Raw genomic sequence first — 18,245 nt, 5'->3', positions numbered from 1 at the left:
TGATACGAGTTAAGAAGTGTTGATGCGAAGGGAGTGCTTCCCTTATTTAAAATACGTACTTATTTTAAATAAGGTGAATTGTATTTCTGGACAGTCACCTGTACCTATATTTTAGAGTTATTTAAGAAACATTTCAAAGGCATTATTTAGGATATAGAAATGATCATTTTAGATGATGGTGGTAATATACTGCTTTTTGGTTAAAGGATGGAAAGGAATAGAATTATTTGTTCCCTAGAACAATGTTAATGCACACAGTAGCATAAGCTACAAACAATACGCTGAGGAGGTGTCCAAGGTACTGAGCTCGTGGCAATTTCCAGAAGAGGCAGCCTCCAGGTTCTCCTTGCAACCAGACTGTGAGATTGCCTAAGTTACTCAGCTTCATCCTCTCTCTGGAGTGGAAGCCACTAGAAACATCACCAAACTTTTTGCAAACTTTATTTTCTAATACTTAAGAAAACTCTTAATGAGTAATCTTTTTTTTTCTTTACACTTTGGTCACTGAAAATGTGATAATGCATTATTCTCTAAAAAATTCTGCTTTCTGAAATTAAATTTCAACTTAAAGTAGAAGACATTCAGAGTGAGATAAAAATAGGTTCAAATTCTGACTATATCATTTCGTATACAGGTGACTTTGGCAGATGATTTAATGCAGCTGAGATTCTGCATACTTCATAGGATGTTAAGAATTAATAAAATAATGTGTATAAAGCACCTCTTGCTGCACCTGGACTATACTAATTGCTCTTAAAATGTTAGTTTTTTCCTCTTCTCTACTGTTGAGACAGTTCTCCATGGTCCTCTAGTATTTCTGCACATCTTTTAAGCACAGACAATGACAGCCTTTTATTCTGGATTATTTTTTCAAGGATGTTGGTATAATGCAGTCTTGAAAGTTACAGTGTTTCCTTCCAGAGCAAAGAGAGAACATACTTACTATCTAGTATAATAAACATAATATCTCCTTCAGGAGAAAAAGCTGGGCAGGCTTGCTTTTAGCCTGTTGTAAAATATTAGGGTTTCCTAAACGTGGAGTTTCTCTTCTGTACCATGACCTACTGCATGTAGCCTTGATGCATGCATATGGCTCTTGTTGCATTGTTTTGTGGGAAATGAGGCTCAGAAAACTGGTGTAAAAGTGATGATACTCTAGCTACCGCTACTGTTGTTAATAATAAACTTTCCTTTGTTTCTGACATGGGATTCTCATGTTTTCTGCCACATTCATGTAACGGTGGTAGGCTAATTGGTTAGCTTCCAAGTAAGGTAATTTCTTCTCAGACCATTCACATTTATTGACACCTAAACTTCTCTACTCTACAGGTTCTCTGTCATACACAGCAACATTCTAGTTGCATAATTTAAGCCACTTCCTTATTTGGTTTTCAAGCTTAATTATTATAATGGAAATCAGAGAATTTAAATGTTTCAGCTTTAAATATAAAAGTTAGACTTCACAAAAATAAACAAATGACCTAATCAAACTTAGAAGCTTTTGTACAGCAAAGGAAACCATAAAAAAAATGAACAGACAACCTAAAGACTGGGAGAAAATATTTGCAAATGATGTGACTGACAGGAGCTTAATTCCCAAAATGTACAAACAGCTCATACAACTCAACAACTACAACAAAAAACAACCTAATTGAAAAATGGGCAGAAGACCTAAATAGACATTTCTCCAAAGAAGACATACAGATGGCCAACAGGCACATAACAAGATGCTCAACATCGCTAATTATTAGAAAAATGCAAATCAAAACTACAGTGAGGTGCCACTTCACACTGGTCAGAATGGCCATTATTAAAAATCTACAAATAACAAATGCTGGAGAGGGTTTGGAGAAAAGGGAACCCTCTTACACTGTTGGTGGGAATGTAAATTGGTGCAGCAACTATGGAGAACAGTATGGAAGTTCCTTAAAAAACTAAAAATAGAGCCACCATATGATGCAGCAATCCCACTCCTGGGCATACATCTGGAGAAAACCATGGTTTGAAAGGATACGTGCTCCCCAATGTTCACTGCAGCACTGTTTACTATAGCCAAGATATGGAAACAACCTAAATGTCCATTGACAGATGAATGGATAAAGAAGATGTGAGATATATATATATATATATATATATATATATATATATATATTATTATACGTATATATATATATTATACATATATACACACACATACATACACACACACAATGGAATACAACCCAGCCATAAAAAAGAATGAAATAGTGCTATTTGCAGCAACATGGATGGAACTAGAGATTACCATATTAAGTAAATCAGAAAGAGAAAGATGAATACCATATGATATGACTTATATGTGGAATCTAAAATATGACACAAATGAATTTATCTACGAAACAGAAACAGACTCACAGATGTAGAGAACAGACTTGTGGTTGCCAAGGGGGGTGTGGTGAGGAAGGAATGAAGTAGGAGTTTGGGATTAGCAGATACACACTATTATATATAGGATGGATAAATAACAGGTCTTACTGTATAGCACAGGGACCTATATTCAATATCCTGTGATAAACCATAATGGAAAAGAATATGAAAAAGAATGTGTGTGTGTGTGTGTATGTGTGTGTATATATATATATATATATATATATATATATATATATATATAATACATATAACATATATATAACTAACCACTTTGCTGTACAGCAGAAATTAACACAACATTGTAAATCAACTATATTTCAAGAAAATAAATTTTAAAAAGGTTAGACTTTAGTTTTTAAATGGTATATCTCATGCAGGCTCTGTTGCTGTCTCTCTTAACTTCTCATTAAAATGATTATGAAGACAAAGACAATGATGAAAATGTTCATAATAAACACAAGAAGCAGTAATCCACCCATTGCGAGAATCTAAAAATGTTCAACAACAAATTTATTGGAAGGAGATTGCACAGGGTAATGTGTATCCCACAAGGAGCCCATATTTCCAGAACAATGAGAAACTGACTTAAAGATTTTAGAAATCCTGTCATTCTTTCAATGTTTATCTACTGGCTCAGAAATACAAAGGTTATACCAACCAGGAGAGTGAAAAGAATCCCTTTAATGTGTGGGTTCTGCTTTCTGGAGAGTGTCAGAGTGGTGCTTCTTTTATTCTACACCACTGCTCCACAATTCTGTTTTTCTACCTACATGCAATAAGACTTCTGGACAGGAAGTCTGTGTGGAGGTCAAAGGTAGGGATGAGAACTGAGGCAGAGGGAAGGCTGATGGTAATGATTTATGTGTTTAAAACATAGAACAGATCTAGGAAGAGGCCTTGTAGGAGTTTAGACTAGGGATTTGATGTTATCAGATACTGGTCTCTTTACTGTGTTGACAGGCAGCCGGGGAAGGAGCAGATTTTGTTTAGGGCAGAAGAGCCATGGCAGTTGAAAAGAAGGTAGATATCAGTGATCTAACGAGGGGCTACACACATTCACTTGCATAAAGGTAATAGAGTGTTTCTCTGATCAATCAGAACAAATTCATATCTTTGAAAACATTTCAATATAAGAATCAGGAAAAAATGTTATAAAATTATTTAGTACTCTTAATAGGATAACAGAAGATATTGGAGCAGAAAGCCATGCAAGAAATCACAGAGTAAAAATATAAGTTGTATGAAGGCAAGGATCACTGACTCATTACTACTGTTTTCATAATTTTACTTAATAAATATTGCTGAATGATGAATAAGATAAGAAGGCAGATGGATGAGAGAAAAAATATTTCTAGGTAAATAAATGTAGAGATAAAAATTGGCAGTAAGAAAAGAACAAAAATTGGAATAGCTATTGAAGGTAAGAACAAAAGCACACTGGACTAGCAATTCTCATATCAGAAAATAGACTTTAAAATAAAGACTACTGCAAGAGACAAAGAGGGACACTACATAATGATCAGGGGATCAATCCAACAAGAAGACATAACAATTGTAAATATTTATGCACCCAACATAGGAGCACTTCAATACATGATCATCTTTCACCAATGGACAGATCATCCAAAATGAAAATAAATAAGGAAACATAAGCTTTAAATGAAACATTAAATAACATGGACTTAATTGATATTTATAGGATATTCCATCCAAAAACAACAGAATACACTTTCTTCTCAAGAGCTTATGGAGCATTCTCCAGGACAGGCCATATCTTGGGTCACAAATCAAGCCTTGGTAAATTTAAGAAAATTGATATAGTATTAAGTATCTTTCCTGACCACAATGCTATGAGACTAGATATCAATCACAGGAAAAAGACTGTAAAAAATACAAACACATGGAGGCTAAACAATACACTACTTAATAACGAAGTGATCACTGAAGAAATCAAAGAGGAAATAAAAAAATATCTAGAAACAAATGACAATGAAAACACGATGACCCAAAACCTATGGGATGCTGCGAAAGCAGTTCTAAGAGGGAAGTTTATGTCAATACAATCCTACTTCAAGAAACAAGAAACATCTCAAATAAACAACCTAACCTTACAGCTAAAGCAGTTAGAGAAAGAAGAATAAGAAAAAAACCCCAAAGTTAGCAGAAGGAAAGAAATCATAAAGATCACATCAGAAATAAAGGAAAAAGAAATGAAGGAAATAATAGCAAAGATCAATAAAACTGAAAGCTGGTTCTTTGAGAAGATAAACAAAATTGATAAACTATTAGCCAGATGCATCAAGAAAAAAAGGGAGAAGACTCAAATCAACAGAATTAGAAATGAAAAAGGAGAAGTAACAACTGACACTGCAGAAATACAAAGGATCATGAGAGATTACAACAAGCAACTATATGCCAATAAAATGGACAACCTGGAAGAAATGGACATATTCTTAGCAAAGCACAACCTTCTGAGACTGAACCAGGAAGAAATAGAAAATATAAACAGACCAATCACAAGCACTGAGATTGTGATTAAAAATCTTCCAACAAACAAAAGCCCAGGACCAGATGGCTTCCCAGGTGAATTCTATCAAATATTTAGAGAATAGCTAACACCTATCCTTCTCAAACTCTTCCAAAATACAGCAGGGGAGGAATAACTCCCAAACTCATTCTACAAGGCCACCATCACCCTGATACCAAAACCAGACAAAGATGTCACACACACAAAAAAAAACTACAGGCCAATATCACTGATGAACATAGATGCAAAAATTCTTAACAAAATACTAGCAAACAGAATCCAACAGCACATTAAAAGGATCATACACCATGATCAATTAATTAATTAATTAATCCCAGGAATGCAAGGATGCTTCAATATACACAAATCAATCAACGTGATACACCACATTAACAAATTAAAGGATAAAAACCATACAATAATCTCAATAGATGTAGAAAAAGCTTTTGACAAAATTCCACACCCATTTATAATAAAAACTCTCCCGAAAGTAGGCATAGAGGGAACTTTCCTCAACATAATAAAGGCCATATATGACAAACCCACAGCCAACATCATTCTCAATATTGAAAAACGGAAACCATTTCTTCTAAGATCAGGAACGAGACAAGGTTGCCCACTTTCACCACTATTATTCAACATAGTTTTGGAAGTTTTAGCCACAGCAATCAGAGAAGAAAAAGAAATAAAAGGAATCCAAATCAGAAAAGAAGAAGTAAAACTGTCACCGTTTGCAGATGACATGATACTATACATAGAAAATCCTAAAGATGCTACCAGAAAACTACTAGAGCTAATCAATGAATTTGGTAGAGTAGCAGGACACAAAATTAATGCACAGAAATTTCTTGCATTCCTATACACTAATGATGAAAAATCAGAAAGAAAAATTAAGGAAACTCTCCCATTTACCACTGCAACAAAGAGAATAAAATACCTAGGAATAAACTTACCTAAGGAGACAAAAGACCTGTATGCAGAAAATTATGACACTAATGAAAGAAATTAAAGATGACACAAATAGATGGAGAGATATACCATGTTCTTAGATTGGAAGAGTCCACATTTTGAAAATGACTATACTTTCCAAAGCAAACTACAGATTCAGTGCAATCCCTACCAAACTACCAATGGCATTTTTCACAGAACTAGAAGAAAAACATTTCATAATTTGTATGGAAACACAAAATACCCCAAATAGCCAAAGCAATCTTGAGAAAGGAAAACGGAGCTGGAGGAATCAGACTCCCTGACTTCAGACGATACTACAAAGCTACAATAATCAAGAGAGTATGGTACTGCCACAAAAACAGAAATAAAGATCAATGGAACAGGATAGAAAGCCCAGAGATAAACCCATGCACATATGGTCACCTTATCTTTCACAAAGGAGGCAAGAGTATACAGTGGAGAAATGACAGCCTCTTCAATAAGTGGTGCTGGGAAAACTGGACAGCTACATGTACAAGAATGAAACTAAAACACTCCCTAACACCATACACAAAAATAAACTCAAAATGGATTAAAGACCTAAATGTAAGGCCAGACACTATAAAACTCTTAGAGGAAAACATAGGCAGAACACTCTATGACATAAATCACAGCGAGACCCTTTTTGACCCACCTCGTAGAGAAATGGAAGTAAAAACAAAAATAAACAAATGGGACGCAATGAAACTTAAAAGCTTTTACACAGCAAAGGAAACCATAAACAAGACAAAAAGACAACCCTCAGAATGTGAGAAAGTATTTGCAAATGAAGCAACTGACAAAGGATTAATCTCCAAAATATACAAGCTGCTCATGTAGCTCAATATCAAAAAAAGAAACAACCCAATCCAAAAATGGGCAGAAGACCTAAATAGACATTTCTCCAAAGAAGTTATACAGATTGCCAACAAACACATGAAAGGATGCTCAACATCACTAATCATTAGAGAAATGCAAATCAAAACTACAATGAGGGGCTTCCCTGGTGGCGCAGTGGTTGAGAGTCCTCCTGCCAATGCAGGGGACACGGGTTCGTGCCCTGGTCCTGGAGGATCCCACATGCTGCGGAGCGGCTGGGCCTGTGAGCCATGGCCGCTGAGCCTGTGCGTCCGGAGCCTGTGCTCCACAACGGGACAGGCCACAACAGTGAGAGGCCCGTGTACTGCAAAAAAAAGAACACAAACAAAAACTACAATGAGGTATCACCTCACACCAGTTAGAATGGCCATCATTCAAAAATCTAAAAACAGTATATGCTGGAGAGGGTGTGGGAAAAGGGAACCCTCTTGCACTGTTGGTGGGAATGTAAATTGATACAGCTGTTGTGGACAACAGTATAGAGGTTGAAAAACTAAAAATAGAACTACCATATGACCCAGCAATCCCACTACTGGGCATATACCCTGAGAAAACCATAATTCAAAGGAGTCATGTACCAGAATGTTCATTGCAGCACTATTTACAATAGCCAGGACATGGAAGCAACCTAAGTGTCCACCGACAGATAAATGGATAAAGAAGATGTGGCATATATATACAATGGAATATTACTCAGCCATGAAAAGGAATGAAACTGAGTTATTTGTAATGAGGTGGATGCACCTAGAGTCTGTCATACAGAGTGAAGTAAGTTAGAAAGCAAAAAACAAATACTGTATGCCAACACATATATATGGAATCTAAAAAAAAAAATGCTTCTGAAAAACCTAGGGGCAGGACAGGAATAAAGACGCAGATGTAGAGAATGGACTTGATACTTTGGGTTGGGGGGAATGGTAAGCTGGGATGAAGTGAGAGAGTGGCATTGACATATATGCACTACCAAATGTAAAACAGATAGCTAGTGGGAAGCAGCTGCATCGCACAGGGAGATCATCTCGGTGCTTTGTGATCACCTAGAGGGGTGGGATAAGGAGGGTGGGAGGGAGACGCAAGAGGGAGGGGATATGGGGATATATGTATACATATAGTTGATTCACTCTGTTATACAGCAGAAACTAATACAACATTGTAAAGCAATTATACTCCAATAAAGATGTTTAAAAAAAAAAAGAACCAAGGTTAAAGCTATACTGTGTTAATGATCAACTTTAATGCATATGAATAAATGTATACTTTGTGAGGTTTAAATAAATACATATGTAAGTTAAAAAAAAGAACAAAAGCACAAATCAAAGACCTAAAAATTGGCAAATGAACAAAATTCTCTAAAATTTATATTAAAGTGTTCTTATAACACTTAAAATTTAACCTACAATAATTAAAATATGATACAGAACTTTTAATTCTAGGAGAAGATAAACCAAAGATAATATGTTTGACATAAAATAATTTTTTAAATAAGCAAGGGAACATGATTTGTGTGTTAAGGAACAATCTGTCTAGTAAGAGACAAATATAGAAAGCATGATACAATATGATAATTGCCATATGATAGTGTCAGCTTAATATGGTAGAGAAATTGGTGTAGTACTGTCTGAAGAGGCAAAAGGTAAACTGTCCTTGAAGTATAAACAGGATTTCATGATGGGAGGATATTCCAAAGAATGTAAACACATTCCGAATAAATTTCAAGGATATAGGATATTTAGGAAATAGTAAGTAGTTTGAGTATAGATGTAAGAAAAATGCAGGAAAATATTCTATTAGAGAAATAGCAATGTTCTTTCTCTTTTCAATATAAATATTTATATATGTATATATATGTACATATTTAATTTTTTGCAGATGTGCAGGGAGTTAGCCATTTTGCTTTCAGAGAGTGTAATGTGATATAACTTTCACTGTTGCCTTGAATATGTATTCAAATATATTTTTTAGTGAAGTATAGTTGATTTTCAAATATTTTGTTATTCTATTTTTTTACATTTTATTTCATCAAATAATTTAAATAGGAACACTTCTTACACTTCTTGCAAAGTATAATGAAGAAACCATCTTTCATGTTGGAGAGATCTGGCATCCAATCCACGTGTAGCAGATGCTGACTTTGATCAAGGCACCGTGCTTATGTAAAGCATGCTGCGTAACAGCCTGCAATTATGATGCTCTTAAAATCATTTGAGTTTTGGAAATTACTCTGTGACTTAGAAATTTTGATTTAAGCCTATGTAGTATAGCACTGAGCCTGGCACACAGAGAAGGGACTGAATAAGTGTTATTCCCATAATTATGTGTGTGTGTGTGTGTGTGTGTGTGTTCTACACTGTCTACCACAGATCCCTTTTAGTAGTGAGATTTCTGGAAATATTATTATTTAGGTTAAATTAATGTCAATGGAAAAAGAGGCTTTAAATGATAGTTAAGAAGGCAGATTTTGGAGCCAGAATGCCTAGATCTGAATCTTGGCTCTGCCACTGATGAGCCATATGACCATGTTGCTTTATCTCTCTGTTTCCCCATCAGTATAATGAGGATAATCAATACTTACCTCATAAGGTGGTCATATATTAAAAGAGTTAATATATGCAGAGCACTTGGAAAAGTGCCTGGAACAGGCAAACACTTAAATGTTAGCTAATGTAATTATTGAAAAGCTAGGATATGCTTTTGATGGTGGTTTCTCAAATGCATCTTATATAAAGAAGAGATAAACATGTTGCTGTATGTGATTATGACAGAAGTGTGTCATCCTCATTATCAAAAAGGTCTATATTATCTTACTGTGATTAGGTCTAAATTTAAATTTCTACAGTCAGAACAGAATAAGCTCTTCAAAGTCCAAAGTTAGTTTGAAAGCCATCTTAATCATATAACATGTCTATCCAAAATTGAAGAGCTGTTGATATTTGTTTCCTTATCTGAAAAATAGTCACAATAATATCTACTTCTATGTTTGATGTTGATCTGATAGAATTAAATATGATAACGTACTCAACGTGATGACCTTATGCCTAACTTAATATTCTATTAGCTATTGTTACTATCACCATTTTCAAATGGTCTCTCAACTTATTTCCTTACAGGTCTGCTTAACATTTGTGAATAATTGTGAGACTATGGCTGTTGAATCTAAGAGTCAAGACTTTAACTGTTTCCTGTTGTAATCTAGTATAGCACCAATGCAATCAGGGGCACTTCTTTTGCCCTTTGATGAGGCTGGGCTATAAAATCCTTAAATATACTAATAACAGGAGGAAAATATTTTTCAGAGTCTGACTTTCTGCTCCTAATATTTATTTCTTTTGAAACAAGAGAAGAGACAGGTCCTTGATTAATTTATTATTGTCTGATAGTTATTTAAAACAGTGCTTTCATGTTTCTATTTCTCACATTTAACTTACTGCTTTTTCCATTTTTTCCCGAAACTGTTCAGTTGGATAGTAGAGCTAAATTCTTAACTTGATGATAGTTGTAATTTTCAGGTGTAAAACTTTTGCATCTATTACAAATCAGACTAGTGGCTGTTTTCTTCTCACAGTCCCAGTTTTAGTCTATTTATCTTCGCAGGTTTTATTGTTTCCTCTATATGGTAAATATTTTACACTACGGTGTATAATTTTGGAATCCTTTTATTTAATTCACCTGAAGTGTTTGACATTATTTGATTTTAACTATATAAGATTAACACAATGAAACTCCTTTTATAACAATTTTTCCATCAAAAATCCAGAATTGTCACTTACAAAGCAGCCCTATTGATGTCTTTGTAGGCAGTTTTTCAGTCAAGTCCTATATTTCCAAATTAGTCCTGCTATTAAAAGTAAAACCTCTTTTACTGCAAATGTGTAACATTAAAAAAGCATCTATACTATGACCAAAATATCTAGTTCCAACTCAAGAAAAGCACTGACAGTTCTCATTAGGAGTATTTTTTTTTTATGTTATACAATTTCTCAGTGGAAGGACACATAAAAATATACAGCTGAAATGTTTATTCAGGCTCATAATTCATGCAAAAAATCTTGCTGAGAAAATCAAGAAAATATATTTCCCCTCCCATTTTTGTAATTTAGCTCTATTTGAATAGTTTGAAGATAGGTTTAAAAAATCACTTGTGGAATAAGAATAAATTTGGAAAAGCAGAATTTAAAATATGCTTTTCTCTCTTTTTAAATAATGAAGTGATAGTGCTGTTACCATGAAGAACCAAGAAAACATTTGTTTTAGCACATCATATGATACAAGGGGGTGATTGCAGGAAAGTAGGAGAGGTGAATGTTCCCAGAGCAGAAGCTCCACTTGCACTTAGAGAAAGAATCTGCTGTGAACCGTCTGCTGGTACGGGTTGAGGAGAGGGCTTGGAACATCAAGAGCTACTAACTTACTGTTTCCAATATTCGGTTTCTTCAAAGTGAAGAGGTTTCAATACAATAATAGTAGGTCAACACTGCTTTTACAGACATTATTAAAACATAATCTCAAACTCAAGAAAACTTTTATGTAAATGATTTTTTAACCCCCCCAAATTTAAAATTCAACTCTATTTTTATTAGATGGGATCCTGGCTAGTTTCCACTTCCTGAGGTTTTTTTTTATTCTGTGTTTATTTTTAAGACTAATTATCCTCACCTACATAAACTTCCTGGTTTTCAGAATATATAATTGGCTGGTCAATGTCTCTGTTCTCCAGATGACAGTTACCTAACATGCATCATCAAAGGGAACCAAAATTCAGACCAGATGACATCTACTCAAGAGTACAGGAGGAACCGAAGCATTAAATTGTGGCAGTACTAGCCAACATGTGTAGCTCATCATTGCAGACAAGTGCTCAGCCAATGGAGTTGTGTGTTGTCATTGTGACCCATAACTGTTGGAAGAGTTCCAGAAATGACATAAGGAATTCTGCATAGAGCAGGTGGGCACCCAAGGTATGTTAAATGAATGTATGACTTAGGAAGTTGAATAAGTTACAGACTGGCATAATTTGGATACATAGTAAATTAAAAAGATTACTTGTATTTACGTTCTCATTATTTAGAAATTGATCTGGAGCTTATACAAAGAAATTGGATTTAAAGTGCTGTAAGCAATTAACTGTCAGACAAGATTTGCCTTTTTTTATCACAAATTCAGAATTCCAGGATAATTTTTGTCTTTTTTACATAAAGGGAAATAATGGTAATTGTATACCTTAAAGGAAATAACAAAATCTTTAATAGTTGTCTGTTAAAAAGTAAAATGATAAGGTAGCACCAGGAGATACACATTGGCAGGAGATATTCCTATACCTTCAATATGAATCATCTGAATAAAAGAAAATTTCACATCCCTTTAGATTTCACAAGCTCAAGGAAATGTGAAATATTTGACATTTTCACCTTAGTGTTTTCACACATAAAAGAGACACCTTTCAAGGGTAAGTAGCAAACTTGCTTTTCCTGTTGAAAGCTAGTTTTGCAACTCAAAGGGCAAATAAGGAAAAAATGTTGCTCTAGAATTTTCTGAAACGCTACAACTCACACATGCAGTAAACTCCTGTTCTACTCACGATGTCTGCACGTGGCCCAAGTCAGAATCTTAGTTGCTGAATTGCTGAGAATTTAGAAATTATCCCTTCTAACCAGTCTACCATATAGTTGAAAATCAGAAAAGGTGTAAAACTTGTGCATTGACAGAGTTCAATTCTTTCAGTCTTAGTTACTACACATTTAGTTGTCACTTAAGTTTTAACTGGCTAAAATTAGGCCCATTATTTTCATTGAAACTATGCAAAGTTTTTATTCTGCAGCAGCTACTTCATTCACTCTGGTTGTGACACTTTGTAAATGAAAGTCAAGGTAACTTTTGCATATATGCATATTACTATTTAAAAATAAATTCAGAGGCAAGATGAGGCTGAGATTTGTGGCCTATTAGATGTTGAAGATAGAAAATTTGGTGCATTTCAAAGCAAGAGCTAGGTCCTGTGGGAGCATAAAAGGCACTTAAGGAAGCAGTGAAAAAGGGCTAGAAAACTGTAGAAGGCCTTCAACACCAGAGAGAGGAGGATATATTTAAAACATTAGTCAGCAAGGAATGACGATAGGGATTTGAGAATGTAGAGATTATGTTTAGTGTGGTGGTGTCAGGGAGAGCATTTTGGCAGCAGTGGGTAGAATAGAATGCACAGGAAGGAGACAGGGATAGGAAATGTTGTACTGACTGTGTAGGGCTTCCACATCAGGCACTGATTTCTGACAGACTGGCATTTGGAATGCAAGCTGAGTAAGCATAAGTTCCAACTTCCCGTTTCTAACAGGACTTGAGCACCAACCACATCCTATCCCGTAGAGGCACCACCAGCAGCTGCTTGGTATCCACTCCCCAGGGTTCCGAGCTCTGGCTCCACAGGCTCCGTGTCTCAGTTCCTGCAGTTCCAGCAGCAGCCAGGTGGCTCCCCTCCCCAGAGGTCTGAGCACCAACTCTATGATAATCTCTCCCTGAAGCTCCTTGGCTCTAATACTCCCAATCTCTGCCTTTTTGTTCCCTTAGACCTAGTTGGAGCTGTCTCTGCAGTTATCATTTCTGGATGACCTCAGTATCCTCTTGGTGCTTTTTTAGGCCTTCAGAGCATGTGTAAGCTGATCTCTACACTAAATCCCTTTACTGCAACACCTTAGTGCAGTTTCCATTTTTCTGCTGGAACCTGACTGATAGAATGAGGGTGAGCAGTGTATAATCTATGTAGACAACATGGCAGGAGCATTGGAACATAGAAGTGTGGGCATGGTCAGGGAAGATAAGTAGTTAGATGTGATTACACCACACAGCTGAACATGAGATGTCCTGAAAATTATGCTGGGAAAAATTAGGGTGGAATTTTAGTAACATATTAAGTGTCTATATACAAACAAAACTGACTTCTGTAACATGCATCATCCATTCCAATAACTTCCTCAGGAACACACTGATCTAGTCTAATTTTTTAAATGTGATAGGCTTTAAAAATATATGGAGTGGGCTTCCCTGGTGGCGCAGTGGTTGATAATCAGCCTGCCAATGCAGGGGACACGGGTTCGAGCCCTGGCCTGGGAGAATCCCACATGCCGCGGAGCAACTGGGCCTGTGAGCCACAACTACTGAGCCTGCACTCCGCAGCGAGAGGCCGCAATAGTGAGAGGCCCGCGCACCGCGATGAAGAGTGGCCCCCGCTTGCCACAACTAGAGAAAGCCCTCACACAGAAATGAAGACCCAACATAGCCATAAATAAATAAATAAATAAATTTAAAATATATATATATATATGGAGTGCTTGCTTCGGCAGCACATATACTAAAATTGGAACGATACAGAGAAGGTTAGCATGGCCACTGCGCAAGGATGACATGCAAATTCGTGAAGCATTCCATATTTTTGATATTAATAATAAAGAAATGGCATTTGTTGAGTGTTAAAAAAAAAATATATATATATATATGGAGACTCTTAAGCTTCCCCATCGGGTTAAGTGGCCTATATACAGAGGCATCCAGGGAGATGTCTAGGGGCTGACGGGTATGGTTCAGAGCCTCATGAAAGCAATCTGAACTAGAAGTATGTGGTTTGGAATCATCAGTACACAGATGACAACTGAATTTATGGAGGTTACTGAGGTAACCCAGAAAGAAGGCAGAGCGTGAGAGAACATAATGCTTATGGCAAAACATGAGAAGAAGCAACAGTTTCCATGATTTTTCGATAGGGCCCCTGTGCTTTAAACAAATCAATCTGATGTCTGACTCTCACGTTCCATTTACTACTTCCTGCTTATATCCCTGGAATTAGTTGCCTATTTTCAAGCAACCCTTATTGAGATGACAACATGGGATAGTAAACTAGGCTTGGGCTTTATGTCCAAAGTCTTGAGGTTGACATAAAGACATAAAGTCAAAAATTCAGCTTCGTAATAGTTAGGATCTCTTTAACCTCTTGGGTTCTCTGTTTTCTTCTCTGTAACATTAATAAGGATATTAATCATTAATAACGATTTCATCTCAGGGCTGTTGTGGGCATTAATAGTCATACAACAAGCAGTTGTTGGTCAGCTGCTAAAGGCCAGTTGCAAAAAAAATTTTTAATAAAAATTTTTTTTTAAAGGGGGACTTCTCTGGTGGTCCAGTGGTTAAGGCTCTTCTCTTCCCCTGCAGGGGGCATGGGTTTGATCCCTGGTTGGGGCATTAAGATCCCACATAGTGCATGGCACGGCCAAAAAAAAAAAAATGCCAGTTGCTGCTTGGTTGTCACTATGGGTAAAAGAGGAAAAAGAGCTTACAGACCAATGGGGGAGACAGACACATTATGAGGTGAATATAATGTAGTATATACAGTGAAGCAATAGAGAAGGTATGAGGCTCAGCGGCAGGGAAGGATTCATAGACAGGCTTTAGCTGTTCAGGCTGAATCCTGAGGAAAATATGGGAATCAGCAGAATGGAAACAGAATAGTATACTATTTGGAATTTAATATCAGGTGTTTAGTAAAGGAGTTTATGTTCTTCCCTTTTACTACCTCCTTCTAGTCCTGGTCAAAAGTCAATTGTTTCAGAAAGACTGCCTGAGCTTCCTGGCTTCCTTTGTACTTCCATTTAATCCTCTATTCTATTTGACTTGAACACACATTAACTGTACTCTTTTTATCATTTTACTTTTGTGGATATAAGTGATAATTGGTCTTATATTTTAGTAGGTGCCCTATTTTGTCTTTTTAAATAGAAGAAACTTACTGGGAAAATTATTTTTAGTATTCTTTTGATGTCTGTAACAGTGTTCAACATACAGTCAACCCCTGAAAATTTTTTTCAATTCTTTTTGTCATATAAATAGCAGGCAATGAAAAGATAGCTACAAAATGATTCTTAATACATATCCATTTTGCTCTTACATAAATCATAGAGAAGGATAAAAACCAGGTGGCAGCGACATGAAGACCCCTGAGGACGGGACAAGAACAGCCTCCGCAGCGTGGCTGGAAGTGACATGTGAGTGCAGAGTGGAGGAGAGATGCTGAGATGAGACAGTCAGGACAACCTCTATAGACAACTCTTTCTAGAGGTTTTGCTGTGAAGGTAGCAGAGGAATGTGGTGGCACTTAAGGGGAAATAAAGGGGTTGGAAGGGAGCTGTTATCATTTTTTAAATAATAGGAAGTCCCCAGAACATGGCTGCATATTCATGGGAAAGTTCCAGTAGAAAGGGGAAATCGATGATGGAGGAGAAAGCCCTGAGGCTTCGGGCAAACATCTTTTCCCTCTTCTCTAAAACTGAAGGCCACCAAACCATTTTAGCAGTTCTATGAGTCTTCATTCTTTTGGTTTTTTGGGGGAGTCACTATCCCATAACTGATATGACTATATCACTATTATAATATTAGAATTCAGATATAATTTTGTTCCTAACTGAACATGGAGTAAACAGGTAATAGAATGTTACTCTGATTTTATATTGGTAGCTGTATCTGTCTCAAATCATTAAATTTTTGCTCAATGAAATCTCTTGGACATATAAAACATGACAGACCTTTCAGTATAGGTGACTCAAGAAATTTATATCTAAGGGGAGAATATTTTCAGCGATAACTCAGGCAGGGTTCTTTTTTACTGCATAGTGAAGGAGAGCTATGTGACCAGCTCATGTCTACAGGAATCACTGGACGGGCTTTCATCTCATCACTACATGAAATCGGCAGTGTACCCTACTTTTCAGGAAAGTGTTACATAATCTGTGAAAAGGGGCAAGTCCCTTGACTTTATGGTAAGACAGGGCATGCATTTTTTTCATCCATGGAAGGGCAGGCTGGCTGTCACATCTTTTACTTGACTGAAAGCCAGTGTTGTGTCTGCAGATTTTTCTGTGTAGGTGACTCCAACTCTTTTACCACCTTATACAGCAAGAGACTAGGAACTCAGTGTGTACATCTTAGACATGAAACAGGATCTGCTTGACCCCTGAAGAGAGGGAGAGGAGTTTATTTGTCTGATCCCTTTGGCCTCCCTCTGTTCTGTTTTGGGAACTCTGATTGTTACAGGGTGTTCTCCAAACCACACTCACCTTCGCCCCCAAATTGTGCTTCACAAAAGACCGATGCAAAGCAACACCTTTGAAAATGTCCTCATGTGATCAGTGGTTTCAATTTGGAATCTGGTCCTGGTTTATGGAAGAGATGAGAAGGAAAATTCTCCTGTCCTGGGGATTTTGTATGTTTTTTCAGTCTCTTAGATTTTTTTCCCCTTAAAATGTGGTTGTGAAAAGCAGATGTTCAGTAAAGCTCAAGGTCTTAGAAATATTCATCATTGCATGGTAACTCAATACCTCAGGGTAGACACTATCTGTAGTGGCAAAATAGATCTTTTTTCCCATGCCTACCATGGAATTGTAGCCATTGAAATGGTGCAAAATATGGCCTCTGAATTTAGCCTACATTCAAATCCATTTATTGTTTGAAGAAATCATGCAATGCCAATTAAGTGGTTTTTTAATCTTTCATGAATCAACTGCATATTTATTTTGCTGACTAGACAGATTCAGATAACAACACCCAAAATTAAATTTGTGCCCTAAATATCACAAAATGGATACCAAGGTCTCCTTAAAAACTTGCTGAGATCCCAACTTCGCTTCTAATAGCAGTGTTCAATGTCCGGCATTTGGCAACACATAGTGAAAAGTCATTGTAACTGCTATTTTGGTGTAGCATCGTGGAGAACTACAAATGCCCAGAATATCGATTACAGCCCATTGTTGTAAGGTGACCTTGAACCTCATTTAAAGAGTTGCACATATTCAAAGTTTCTCACCTACCAGAAACTTCCAAAACTTGGAGTGTTTGTTCAAATTATTCTTCTAGTAATAACAATGTATTGAAACCACTTTTATTTTCTGACATTTGTCTGTGTAAGGCATGTGATTCATTACATTGGTTTTATACCGAAGAAATAAATTTGGAACATTTTGTTACAGCAGAAGCTGATATTCATAACTGGTTTCTTGAATACCAGGCAACTAATCAGTCATGGATATATTAACAGGCTATTCATGCTTTTCTTATTTTCACTCTGAAGTAAATAAAGAGAGGCCCTTTGGCTGGGACGTCATTCAATATTATAATGATACAGTGTTGATAATAATTTCTACTGGGGAAATATAGTATCTGTCTTTACATTCATCAAAGTAATAAATAAGCAAAGTTCCAGCTTATATACAATCTTTCCTCAGTTTGCCGCTTTCTGACAATTGCTTTGAAAGTTAATTGGAACTGCCTAAATTATAGCCAGCGTATCATTCCCTAAGAACAGCACATAACTGGGAAATACTTTACCAGAAAAGCAGAATGTTTATTCCACTGGCTAGATTTGGCACTGTACTCCTATGGCTGCAAGTCAAGTCTTTTTTGAGCAACCCAGGCTCCCTTCCTCCCCTCC

General features: G+C 36.3%; 1 non-coding gene across 1 annotated transcript; it reads left to right on the top strand.

Annotated features, from left to right (window-relative positions):
* The first annotated feature begins 14,099 nt into the window (after window positions 1-14,099).
* LOC132501284 (U6 spliceosomal RNA) lies at window positions 14,100-14,206 on the top strand. The gene has a single exon (XR_009534213.1). It is a non-coding gene; the product is annotated as a U6 spliceosomal RNA (small nuclear RNA).
* The last annotated feature ends 4,039 nt before the right edge of the window (window positions 14,207-18,245 follow it).

Source organism: Mesoplodon densirostris, chromosome 1, assembly GCF_025265405.1.
Source record: "Mesoplodon densirostris isolate mMesDen1 chromosome 1, mMesDen1 primary haplotype, whole genome shotgun sequence".
Taxonomy (NCBI): domain Eukaryota; kingdom Metazoa; phylum Chordata; class Mammalia; order Artiodactyla; family Ziphiidae; genus Mesoplodon; species Mesoplodon densirostris.
Note: the sequence above shows the minus strand (reverse complement) of the source record. Positions and strands in the feature narration are given on the sequence as shown.